Here is a 13,271-nt window from a genome sequence, read left to right on the forward strand (position 1 = left end):
TGCGCAGGCGCAGAGCTGCCGCCTCCCCGCCCACAGCGTAGGTACGGCGGCGCGGCTTGTGGCGGGACGCACGCGTCACGCAGGCTGCAGGGCCCGTGTGCGCAGGCGCAGAGCCGCCTGCCCGCCCGGAGGTGTGCCCTCGAGGACCTCGCGCGCCTGGCCCTCGCTGGGCGCAGGGCGGGCGCGGCAGCATGGCCAGCGGGGTGTTCTGTAACTACTGCTTCCAGTCGCCGAGCAGGAAGTCGTCCTTCAGCCTGACCAGCTGTGGGCACGTGTACTGCGACTCCTGCCTCGGCAAAGGTCTCGGTGGGGCCGGGCAGTGGGGCCGGGCGAGCCCGAGGGTCCGGGTGGGGGAGTGTGGGGCTGGGTCACCAGGGATGGGGCAGGGTGGAGGACGGTGGGGCTGGGGTCCCCCAGAGACGGGGTTGGGGAGTGTGGGGTGGGGATCTCCAGGGACCGGGCGGGGGAGTGTGGGGCTGGGTCACCAGGGAGGGCGCGGGGGAATGGGTCCCTCAGAGAGGGGTCAGGGAGTGTGGGGTGGGGATCCCCAGGGGCAGGAATCCCTGAGGGACTGGATGGAGTGAGCAGGATGGGGTGGGGTTCCCAGGGGCAGGGAGTATGGGAACTTCAAAGCCCCCCAGAACATCTGCTGCCATGGAACCCCTGGTTTGGAGCAGGCGAGCTGGTCACACAGTCAGGGACGTCCTAAATTTTCTTCTGTGAATGTTTTATGTTGAGATAGAGTTCATACAGGGAAAAAGAACAAGAATACAAAGGCAGTGAATTTTCACAAAATGGCACTACCTGAGAAATGGACTCATGGCCAAGCCTGAAGGCCCTTGGGGACGGCTGCCTGACTGCCTCCATGGATGACGGTAGACTGGAATACCCCCAGAGGGATCGTGCAGCGTACAGCATGCATGCTTTCCCTTTGCTAGGTTCCTCTCAGTGTGCATACTGTGGTTCATCTGTCCTTACTGTAGGGTACACCTTACCTTACTCATCAGTTGGACTGATGGGCATGTAAGGAAAGGAGGCTGGGGTCGTGGCTCAGTGGTAGAGCTCTTGCCTAGCATGTGTGAGGCACTGAGTTTAATCCCCAGCACCACATTAAAAAAAAAAAAAAACTAAATAGACAAAGGTATTGTGTCTATCTACAACTAAATATATTTTTTAAAAGGAGGAAAGGTTTATTTGGGCTCATGGCTTCAGAGGTTTCAGTCCATGGTCACCTGGCTTTGTTGTGTCTGAGTCTGTAGTGAGGCAGAACATCATGGTGGGGAGCACACAGTACAGCAAAGCTGTTTACCCTTGCTTCCAGTAAATAGACTGGGGACAAGATACACCTTTCAAGGGCATGCTCCCAGGTACCAGCTTCCTCCACCTAGGGCCCAACTCCCGACGTTTTCACCACCTCCCAGACCTTCAACACATGAGCCTTTAGGGTATATTACAGATCCAAACTGTAACATTCGCTCCTAGCCCCCAAAGGCTCATGCCCTCTTCACAGTGTGAAATGCATTCAGTCCATCTCCCAAGAATTCCCATAGTCACCAGTTCCATCATTACTCCAAAGTCCAAGTCCAGAGTCTCCTCTGAGACTCTTAGCTGTAAGCCCTGTAAAAATCAAAAGCACAATTTCAACTTTCGGTGACACAGGTTAATTATTCCCATTCCAAAAGAAAGGAATAGGAGAATGCCAAGGAAGTATCAGAACAAAACAAGTCCAGAACACAGCAGGGCAAACATTAAATCTTATAGCTCCAGGTCTAGCTCATGTCCATGTGGTGATGGGATGTGGGCCCCAAAGGTCTTGGACAACCTGCCCCTGTGGCCTTGCTGGCTGCATCCCACATGGCCACACTTTTGCACTAACTCTGCTCATTGTCTGTGGCTTTGCTCTAGAGATGGTCCATTCCTGGCATCTCTAGGGTCTCCATTGCAGCTTTGGCTTTATTTTTATAGCTCCACACACTGCCTTCTCTGGGACTACCTTCAGGCATTGTAAGCCTACTACACTGCCTAAAACCTTGGTGAAACTTTGTAACCCTATAACTCCCACATTCTGCATGCCTGCAAAACCAGCACCTCATGAACAGTGCCAGGGTCTGTTTGAACAGTAGTCAGGCCCCCTAGACAGTGGCTACAGTGACCTTTGAGTGCCTGAATGACTGAACACAGTGAAACAAATACTGGGGAAAGAACTTCTGTATGGCCCATGGGAGCAGGACACCCAGGCACACTCTTCTCAAAGAAAAGTCTTTATTCTTTTCATACTCTTGAGGCTACTATTGGTGGGGGTCTGGCCAGTTCCTGAGATGACCTCAAGGCATCTTCCCTATTTTCCTAGTGCAAAGCATTTGGTTTAATTTTGTTGGTGCCAAGCCCTTCAGCAATTGCACCCTTCTTGCCTGCAACTTTAAGTGTGCTCCTTTTCTGACCAAACTGCAAATTTTTCAGATCTTTCCACTCAGCTTTTTGCTCCCAGTTCTTACTATAAATTTGACTGAAAGCAGCCCGCAATACTCATGACACAACCTGAATGCCATGCTGCCTTCAGATTTCTTCCACCCTATTTATTAGTCCATCACCTTTAAATTCAGCTTCATGCACAGTCTCAGGCATGAACAAAATGCAGATATGCTCTTTGCTAAAATGTATGGGTCACATCTAGTTCAGTTCCCAATAGAATTCTCATTTCCAGCTAAAACTTCATGAGCATAGTCTTTACTGTGCACATTCCTATTAGCAGTCTAGTCTTCTGAGGTCCACTAGTTGCGCATTAAGTTCTGCTTGAAGTGTTCTAAGCTTTTTCTAGCCTGCATCTTCAGACTTTTCTGAATCTCCCCACAAACCACCTGTGAAGACTTCTGAACCATACGATCAGTTACAGTCACAGCCACAAACCGCTTCTTGGTACCAATTTTCTGTGTTAACTTTCCATTTCTGTGACAATATGCCAGACATAACTTGAAAGGAGGAAATATTAATGTTGACTCCTGGTTTTAGAGGTTTCAGTTCATGATCATCTGACTCCCGTTGCTTCGGGCCTGTGGTGAAGCAGAACATCATGTCAGGGAGCCCTGGAAGCACAAAGTGGCCCACCTCATAGGAGACAGGAAACTGGGGGCTGGGAACATGATATACCCTTCACAAACATACTCCCCAGCTGCCTGTTCCTCCAGCTCCATCTAAACTCCTTAAGTTTCCATTCCTCCCAATAACACCACCAGCTAAGGACCAAACCTTTAATATTTGAGATTTTGGGGTACATTCAAAACTACAATTGGAGCAAAAAATATGGAGATGGTAATTAAAGTCCCTCGAGTATAGAAAGCACCAGGGGGAGACAACTGGAAGGTGTCATCACCTTGAAGAGGGTAAGTGCAAGTAGAACAAAGGTGGTGTAAGGTGGAAGAGGGGCGTTGATGAGCTGGAGTTCCCAGTGAAGACAGATCAGTGTTTGGGTGCATCTGCTGGGCTTGTGGCAGCAGTCACTACTGATATGGGGTGACATTAGAATGATGGAGACGTTTGCCTTTGTGGTGTTGGGAGTACAGAGACAGGGCTCAGAGTGGCAGCTCTTGAGGCCACAGTATCCTGTTAGCAGTTGCTTGGTGGAGGGCCTGGGACGTGAGGAAATTCCCAGGTTCTTCTGACTCTTGAAGCCTGAGGCTAAAGCAGGTCTCAGTTGGCTGAGGTTCTTCTTCCAGAAAGCCGCAGACACTGAGTGCTGGGAGCACACCCGATCCAGGTGAAAAGCAGGGCTGTGGGCAGAGCCATGATGTGGCTGTCCAGCCATCCACGCTCACCAGCTCTCCTTAAACTCTGGTGTACATCCTCCCAGACTTTTTCCTGTAGATGCAAAATTTTAAGTAAAAAGTGACATATATGTATGTGTATGCCATTATAATCTGCTTTCATTGATTACTGGGGCATCTTTCCCCTTAAAATACGTCCGTATCATTTTTAAGGTTTTAAAAGATCTTTTAGTTACTGTGCCCTGCAGTTGATTCCCTATTAGAAGACATTTAGGTTTTCTGACACTTTGCTGCTACACACTTGATTTTTTCCTTTGAAATACATCTGTAGGGGTGGAATATCCCCCTTGGGGTGTGCACGTTAAGGTAGGCCAGACTCCCCTCCAGAGAGGTGTGCCCAGTTGGATCCCTGGTGATGATGTGTGGTGCCTGTTGCCCTCCTGGCTTTTGCAGTTTATTCGTGGCCCGGATTCTTTTCACACACTTACCGGCTGTTTGCACCTTTGCTGTTGCTCGTCAGGGTCCTTTCAGCTTCTTCTTGGAATGTTTCTTTCTAGTTGCCTCAGAAGCACTATTTATGTATCAGATATCAATCCCTTTGTCTGTCTGAGCTGTGAATGATTTCCACTGTTGAGTCTCAGCCCTCCTCCCCCAGCAGAACACTTGGGTTTTTATGAGACGTCTCTGTAATCTTTAACTGAGTGGCTTCTGGCTATGGGGTTGCACAAGAGGAATTTCCTTGTTCCAGAATCTACAGAGAACGTGCGGGGGCACGCTGTCTAAGGTGGATGTTCTTAGGAGGTAGTACCTTATGTGTTTGTGGAAAGAGGGAAGGAGGCCATTCCGGAGGCTGTGAGAAGGTACCATTTCTTGCACACCCACACTCCCATTCTGTGCAGGGAGCTGGGGGAGGGGGCAGATGACCACACAGACTTGCAAGATAGAGAGGAAGGAGGCAGTGAGCTGGAGGTTCTGCTGGTGAGTCCAGAGAAGGCAGGGAAACAGAGTGGGTCGTGAGTGGGGCTGCTTTCGTCCCTCATGTGAACATCCCCACAGAGGCTGGAGAAAACCACCAAGAAAAGCAGATGGGTCGCAGAGCAGCATGGCAGACCCAGGAGCACTGGAATCCGCAGATCTGTGGCGCCACCTCTCCATGGAATCCCCATTCCCAGCTGCACTGACCAGTGAGAGGCAGGCAGCTGGGTTCATTCAGTTGGGTTGGGTGTACTCCCTGGAAGGGCAGGACACCTGTGGACCTGGGCTCCAAGCTGACCAGTGGAGAACAGAAACCAGAGGGCCTGAGGAAGTGGCCAGTGCGGTTTTCCATTGGTCTTGGGAAGGGGCTGACTTCTTAGTGATGCTGAGTGCCATGGGAGTCCAGGATGTGGCCAGGCCACATGCTGACCTGGGGCTTGGGTACCTCCACGGAGAGCTGGTGCTAAGCAAGGGCCAGCTACTGGAGCCCTGCTTTCCAGAGTGACAGTAGGTTTCTCAAAGAGGAGGTGGTGAAATAGGGTGGGGTTCTTGCTGGAGCTGGACCTGGGCAGGTAGGTTAGCTGGGTGTGGGCAGGCAAGGCGTGTTCACCTTTCCTGCTCAGGCCCTAGGACTGGCTCACAGCGGGAGCACATTGAGATGTACCCAGTGAGTGAAAGAGACGTGGTCTTCCCTGGGGCAGTGCCTCCTGTGGTGTCCTGAGGGGAGGCCGAGTAGGGAAGGATAAAACTCATTCCATCTTTTGGGTGGGTTGGAGCAGCCACTTGAATTTTAGATAGTTGGAACTTTAGATCAGGACATCACTCTGTGATCTAGTCGCAGTGAGTGTCTGTGGGAAAGTGACCTTACGTGTTATCTCTGCTGGGTCCTGTGTTGGGGCATATTTGCCAAGTGGGGGGACAGGGATAGTGGTGTCGATTGTCCAGCTCTCCACAGCCTCCCCCACCTGAGCCTGGACTTGTGTGGGTGCTCAAGGCTGCATGGAGACATACGTCCTCTAAGAGACTGAAGGAGCCTTGGAACGTCCGCATGGTATGTGATTAGAAGCACTGCAGCGCAGTGCACTAAGGTCTGCTTTGTTTTATAGGTAAAAAGAACGAGTGCTTGATTTGCAGAGTTCCTTGTCGTACAGTTTTGCTCTCAAAACATGTAAGTTGAAATCTATTGGATTCAAGTATTAATCACAGTAGTGTTTTCAATTTGAGATTTTTAGTCACATATGATAGCTAAAATTTTCATCTGCTTTATTGACTAAACTGGATCTTATATCTCAGTAATCAAAGTTCAGTTAGGATTTCATTTCTAAAACCTCAGTACAACTCCTTTCCCAGGCGTGGATTGGCCTTGTACAGGTTTGTTGGATTGTGCTGTGCCCCTGGAAACAGAAGTGGTTGGAAAGCTGTCTTCAGCACAGGGCCAGCTCCCTCAGAGGGGAGGTTTCCCTGAGGTCCTGTGTGTGAAGGAGTCAAACCCTGCTGGAGGGGCCTCAAAAGATGCCTTTGGTTCTGTCTACAGGAGACAGCGGTTTAACTTGTTCTTTGGTATAAACTTAGTAACAAATGATTGTTCTCTTTTATACCTGCTCTCCAAAAAATTCTAATGGCAAATGTGTCAGTCCTCCCAGTCCTTTTCCCAGGAGAACAGCATCCAGGAGTTTGGTGCCTGTTTTGCATGCGTTTGTGATGTACTTTTTACAGAAATGTTCTCCCACTTGATGTTGTGTGGGGCACGCTCTCTTAGAAATGACTGCGTAATATTTCAGTGTTTTCTTTTTGATGAATCTGTGATTTTTCCCCATTCTCAGTGTTCCTAAAAACCTTGCAGTGAATATTTTTCTCCAATCTCTCAACACGCTTGGAAGAATATTTTTGTGGCATATATTCCTAGAAGCGGAAAAGCAAGGGCAAAAAGTTTAGAAGTTTAGATTTTGAATAAAATAACCTGTGGTCTCTATGCAAGGCGGCATGAGCTCTGATGCTGCTGCTCTGCTCTGCTCACTCTGTGGCAGGGCCTGCCTTGGGACAGCTCCAGGCTCCAGGCTGGGGGATGCTGGGCCCTCAGCCTGTGGGTTGAATGTGGAGGACACTTTCTCCCTTGTTTCCTGATATATTTAAAATCCTCTGCTTCTTTCTGTGCACTGTGATTCTATATCACTTTGAGTACTGCCTTTCTCAGTCATTTCTAGATACTTTATGAATGGTTCTTTTTATTTTTTAGCTCAAGAATTATTTGAAAGAATTTTTTGAAAAATTTCTAAGTGTTACATTTCAGCTCCACAGTCATTTTAATGGTCAGTTCTTAGTCTTATGGTTCCTTAGCTACTTCTTGGTCAGGCCTGTGTTGTGGTGACTGCTCAGGTTCCGTGGGTGTTTGTAGAGAACCAGTCTTCCTTTGTTCCCTCCCAGTGTGTAAGCAAGCAAAGCTGTTGAAAACACCGTGGTCACTCCTGCTTCTCTTGACCCACGTTCTAAGCCATCAGCAGACTGGGCCCTCCTTAGACAGTCTCTCAGAGTCTGTCTTCCTATCACTCCATCCCTTATGGAGCTGCTGGTCCTTCCCTCTCTGTGCCCTGCAGCCAGCGGGGTCTGCTTGAATGTAGGTCAGAGTCATGCTGTCGTGAATCCCAACTTCCAGAAGTAAAACCCAAATGCCCCTCATGCCCACAGACTGTGTCGCCTGGCATCTGGCAGCCTCCTGGTCCCAGGCCAGCAGCCCTTCAGGCAGGTGCTTCCACTTGGTGCCTGGCCTTCCTGCTGTCTGACTTAGCATGCTCTCTCAGGTGGCCACGGCTCCATGCCCTACAGCCTGCAGGTCTCTGCAGGTCCCTGCAGGTCCCTGGGAGACGGTCCCTGGCTATTCTCTGTGACCCTGGGAGCTTCACCCCTGCCTGGCACACCCAGGGGCGAGCCTCCTGACGGTGCTCCCCCTCAGAGCGCAGTGCCCTGGCTGGCTTTGTCCTGACCAGTCCTTGCTCAGGGCTTCCCTGCCAGCACTGCAGACATCGCTGTGCCTGCACCAGGTGTGCAGTGACAGAGTTTACAGTTGTCACTAAAATGGATGTGGTTGTCACCCACACAAGATGGTCGGGTTACTGGTGGCAAGGGAGCAGACGCACTGAGCTCAAGCCTTCAGGGTGTGGGAGGGCAGTTGGGCCTCCCCAGCAGAGCAGAGGGCGCACGACACCCGTCAGCTTCCCTGAGGCGGTGGGACGGAGTGGCGCAGTCGATGGGAGCACTCTGGGCGGTGAGCGCTGCGTCTGGAGTCACAGGGCCCGACGGCGTGGCGGGCATACCCTCACCCCTTGCCTGCAGAACCCAAAGTGCAGCAGAGCAGACAGCTGCCCCAGCGAGCAGAGAGGGCCGCCCCTGAGAGGTCTCTGCTGAGGAGGAGCCCCAGGCTGCTGCAGACAGCCGTGTGTGCCCCTCCCCTGTGCTGTTGGCAGTGTCTCTTCGCTGCCCTGCCCTAGGCCCCACTGGATGCATGGCAAGGACCCAGAGATGTTCCTTGTCTTTCTGGTTTGTAGGTGTTAGAAGACGTCTGGACCTGAGGAGGGATCACACCTCCTCTAAAACCTGGGCCGTGATGTGCACACAGGGACAGTGGCAGTCAGGGTGTTCTGGAGAGAGGCTTCTGTGTGAGCAAGAGTGAGGTCAGGACCAAAGCAGGGTGACCCCAGGCCAGGCAGGTGGTTGTCCCAGGACAGGCACCCTTGCTCCCTGTGTGCCCAGCATGGTGGGAGTACAGGCGGGAGCAAGAAAGGTCACTTCCTGAGCTGGGGTCGTGGCTCAGTGGTGGAGCGCTTGCCTAGCATGTGTGAGGCACTGGGTTCAGTTCTCAGTACCACATGTAAATAAATGAACAAAATAAAGGTCCCTCGACAACCGAAAAAATAAAAAGAAAGGAAGGTCCCTTCTAGGCCTGGTCTGTGACAGCAGCCTTCTGGCAGCCCAGGGCCTGAGGGAAGGCCAGCCTCTGAGCAGCCTCGAACGTCCCGTGGGCAGGAAACAAGTGTCCCCGGAAGTGAGCCGCTGAGATGGAGGGTGGTTTTGATACGCCAGTTAGCCTGCGTTAGCCTTTGCATGTCCATAAAAGTTTTGAAATCAATTTATCAGTTTCCACACAAAATCTTACTGGGATTTTAATTTTGTCCTTACTATATTGGTACAGGGAGAATGGACATTCATGTCATGTGACTCTTCTAACCCACGAACATGGCGTGTGCCTCCTTTACTTAGATGTTCTCCAGTTTCTTTCAGTAATGTATGATAGTTTTCTCAGGCTGTGGCAACATTGTTAGGACTACTTTTAGGTATTTGATGATTAGAGTACTATTATAGTAGTTTTAAATTTGGGGGTTGGTACTGGAAATTTCACCTAGAGGTGCTTTACCACTGAGAATATCCCCAGATCTTTTTTTCTAATTTTTTTATTTTGAGACAGGTTCTCTTCAGGTTACTGAGGCTGACCTCATACTTGCAATCCTCCTCTCCCAGCCTCCTGAGCTGCTGGCATTGCAGGTGTGCACCACCATTCCCAGCCTAAAAGAATGTTTCTCTCAGTATTGAAAGTATCATCCTTTCCCATCTGGTTCATGTGGTGAATTATGTTGACTTTTTTTTTTAATAAATGACACACATGTTCCTTTTATTCTCCAGTGCATTTCATTAATGGAAGCACTTTATTTTACTTGATTCTGCTGCTGGTCACGGTCTGAGCTCTGCACACTCCCTTCCCTTTCACCTCAAAGGGGGCTCCTTTGCAGGTGGTCACACACTCATCGTTAGTGTGCAGGGCAGGCTGAATCTGCCCCCAGGTCTGCTTAGGATTTAGCTTCTTGTCAGGCTCTCCAGGGAAAGCATTAAAAGTCATTCTGTCTCCAGGAACAGATCCTTTAGGAGGAGCCAAAATCAGCTTTCCTTGGAGAACGAGCCACGTTACCATTACCCTGTCTCTGCAGGTTTCTGGTCACAGAGTAAAACCCCCATCCAGTTCTCTTCAAGAGGAGCATGATCCACCAGGCCACTGCAGCTGCCCCTGGGCTGTTGCTCCTACAGGTAGAGACTGCGTCAGAGTGTGTTGGCAGTAAGGATGCAACCAGTTCCATCCAGACAGGAAGCAGTGTGGGCGCAATCAGCAGCACTTCCTGCTCATGACTGCTGGTTTTTCTCCTCTCTCCTTTCTTTTCAGTTTTCCCTTTCCCCTTCTTTTCTTCTTCTTCCCCTCCTTTTATCTATTCTTTGGTATTAGAAAATATGGTCATTACTGGTGTGGACTGTGTCGCATTTTCAGAAATCGTAGAACTTGCGGTGTGGTACCACGTGGGAATGGGATTTGCCTCGTGCACTCCATTTTGAATTTCTGCTGGAGTAGCTCTTGTTTCAGTGCCTTAGTGTCTTTCTTCAGTTTCGCATTTTCAACTCGAAGTTTCTTCTCAATGTTGTGAAAATAGCTTTCCCTTAAGAAGAGCGACTTGCTGCTTGAGCCTCGGTGATTAGATCCACCTCTGCGCCCTTTTGTTCCACTCTTCAGAACACATCAATGGTTGCCATTTTTTCCAAGAAATACCAGAAAATCCTGAAGCAGTGGACAGCAGCTCCTGGGCAGCCTCAGTGGCCACCAGGCAGGGTCAGCCTCCAGCCTAGGGTGGCAGTGAGAAAGGCCCCAGGGCAGCGACCCTGCCCAACGCCTGCGTGTTCCACACAGTCACTCACCACACCAGGCTCTCAGCTTCCAGTCCCTCCCCCAAATTGCCAGCGTCCTGGGACCCCCTCCCCCTCCCTGCATTTTGTTGCCAGTGTGGGCAGGGGCTGGAGGGCAGAAGTTGGGGTCTTTCTCAATTGCACAGATTGTACTTGAGGGTGAATTCATTTGTGCTTCTGTTTTCCTTGGGATTTTTTGCACCTGTGTTCATGTGTGAGCTAGACCTATAATTTTTCTTTCTTGTCATGGTCTTTTCAAGTTTTAGTAAATTAATATGCCTTCATCAAAGAAATTAGAAATTATTATTCTTTTTATTTTAGCTGAAATTTTTTTTGTAAAATTAAGGTCATGTCTTAGAATGTTTGGTAGAATTCAGGAGTGATCCTGAACCTAGGAGGTTTTTCTGTGAAGAGGTTTTTAATAGGGATCTAACTTTTTGTTAAATCTGAGACTATTTAAGTTTCCTAATTTGTTGTGGGTCTATTTAAGTAAGCTCTATTTTTCTAGCAATTTGTGCATTTCACCTGAACTTTCAGATTTCTGGTCACTATGCTTGTGACCCTTCCTGAAAGGCCTGTCATGATGATGCCTCTTCACTTTAATAGTGCTCACCGTGACTTTATTTTCTTCTTGCCCAGTCTTTCCAAGAGTTTGTTGGTTACTGTTTATATGTTCAGAAAACTTGATTTGTGGCCCCATTGACCATTTTATATTTGTTCTGATTTGTTAATTTTCATTACTTTTCCTCTTATTCTTTAAATTGGGCATGGAGCATTCTTAAATCATTTCTATCTAGTATCCACTTGTAGGGTTGGACTTGCCTGTGTTCATCTTGTCCGCATTGTCTCTGTCTGCCGGCATCAAGTTTTATCATCTTTCAGTTTTGAAATTTCTAGTTGGTGTCTTCTGTGATTTAATGTTATCCAGAAGTATATTAACTAATTTCTAAATATTTGAGAATTTTTAGTCAGTTTCTGTTAACTTTTATTGAAGTTTAACACAGAAAAGTACAAAACTTACAAGTGAATAACTCAGTGATGGTCACAGTCAGAATACACCTCACACTCAGATCAAGATGCCAGTTCATGAGGCTGTGCTGTGAAGGTGACCCCAGGGATCTTGGTTAGGGAGTTTCCTTGGCACGTGGGCTGGGCCTTGGCCTGCTGAGGTCTGAGGTTGTCTTTCATGGTACAGAACTCTAGGCTGCAAGTGCCCAGTTCCATTGCTGACCCTCTGCCTCCACTGTGGCTGACGCAGCAAGAAGGCCCTTTCCAGAAGCCAGCAACTTGTGTGACTTACCAGTTTAGGCCGTCGGGGCAGCATGAGACAGCCTAAGAGGTGGCCGCAGCAGGCTGTCCCCAAGGTGCAAGGACTGCAGGATGCTCCCACTCCACTGGCCTGCTTCCTGTCGTCCTCTGGCTGCTGGGCCCCATGGCGCACACAACACCGCTGTGCACTGCCAGGGCTGCTTCCCGGGCCCCGTGCTTCCCCCTTCTGCTCTCACTACCCCCGAATCTCCACTCTCTCGTTGGGACCTTTTCCTACCTACAGGGAATTCCTTTTCTTATTTCTTCAGTGCCCATCCTGGTTTCCTCTGCCTAAAGAAGTGTCCCCTCCTTTTCTTGCCCTTGTCTTGGAGCACTTTTTCCCTGGGCACTGAAGGATGTGTGGCCCAGAGGCTTAGAGGCTGCAAGCTGGCTCTGGCTCTGAACCCTTCCCTCTGGCCTGCACTGTCCTGGAGCGGGCAGCCATCCCGCCTGTGCTCCTGGAGGCCGGGTGAAGGAGTGGTCCATTCTTGACGTTCAAGTGCGGCTCTTAGCCAGGGGCCACAGCTTTTATTAGAAGTGGTAAACCTAGAGTCGTTTGCTTCTCTTTCAGACTGACTCTGACATACAGGCATTCTTCATGGGCATCGATGGACTGTGCAGGAAGTACTCCCAGGACACCTCCCAGGTGAGCTCTGGTGCTTCACCTCAGAGACAGGGCCCGTCCTGGCAGAGCGGCAGGGGCTACGTCTGGGATGTCCTTTCACCTTGGTGGAGGTGCAGCATTTCTAGTACAAAACTTCCATTTTTGACACAGCATTGGATCCATTTTGCTTCTCTTTGTGTTCGATGGCACATTGAGACACCTGAGCTGTTTGGCTAGGACTTCCCACCTCCGTTTTATCCTGAGAATCTCAGGCCTGGAATCCTTCCTGGGTCTGGGTCTCTGGATTCAGGGCAGTAGGTTTCTTCCTGAGACTGTCCTTTGCTGACACTCACCCGGACCCACGTCCCCACTGCATCTCTGTCTCAGTGGCATTTGGCTCCAGGGCCCCTCCCCTCCTGACACCCCTTCTCTGGCTCCTGTGAGGCCTGCCTCCTCAGACCCTCCTCCCAAAAAACCACACACTGTGCTCCCCACCACGCCCTCCTGCCTCAGCGTTGAGTGCTGTGTGTCATTGTCCTCTGTGCCAGCCCTGATGTCACTGCACAGCCCGCAGCCCCCTGGCAGGGGGGCTCGTCATCCTCTGCCCCAGCCCACTCCTCCTGCACCTGAATGTGAATGGTGTGGTACACACCGCCCCCCACCTGGAGGGCAAGGTGAGTGCAGGACAGGAGGAACTGCCTCCAGCAGTGACAGGAGGCCAAGGAAGAGTAGGTGACCGCCTCCATAGACCCCAGAGTTGTCCTCCTTGGCTGCTGGCCCTATGTTCAGGCTGTGGCCAGCCAGGTCTCCATACCACCTCTCCCTCTAGGAAGCTGTTTCAAAGTGATGACTGAACTTCCCCAGGAAAGAGCTGTCCAGGTGTGACTCCCCTTGCAGATTGTGCC

At 50.3% G+C, this 13,271-nt stretch overlaps 1 pseudogene; it reads right to left on the reverse strand.

Annotated features, from left to right (window-relative positions):
- Positions 1-9,438: 9,438 nt before the first annotated feature.
- On the reverse strand, positions 9,439-10,304 carry LOC124994874 (aminoacyl tRNA synthase complex-interacting multifunctional protein 1-like; annotated as a pseudogene).
- Positions 10,305-13,271: the final 2,967 nt, after the last annotated feature.

Source organism: Sciurus carolinensis, chromosome 10 (assembly GCF_902686445.1).
Source record: "Sciurus carolinensis chromosome 10, mSciCar1.2, whole genome shotgun sequence".
NCBI lineage: Eukaryota > Metazoa > Chordata > Mammalia > Rodentia > Sciuridae > Sciurus > Sciurus carolinensis.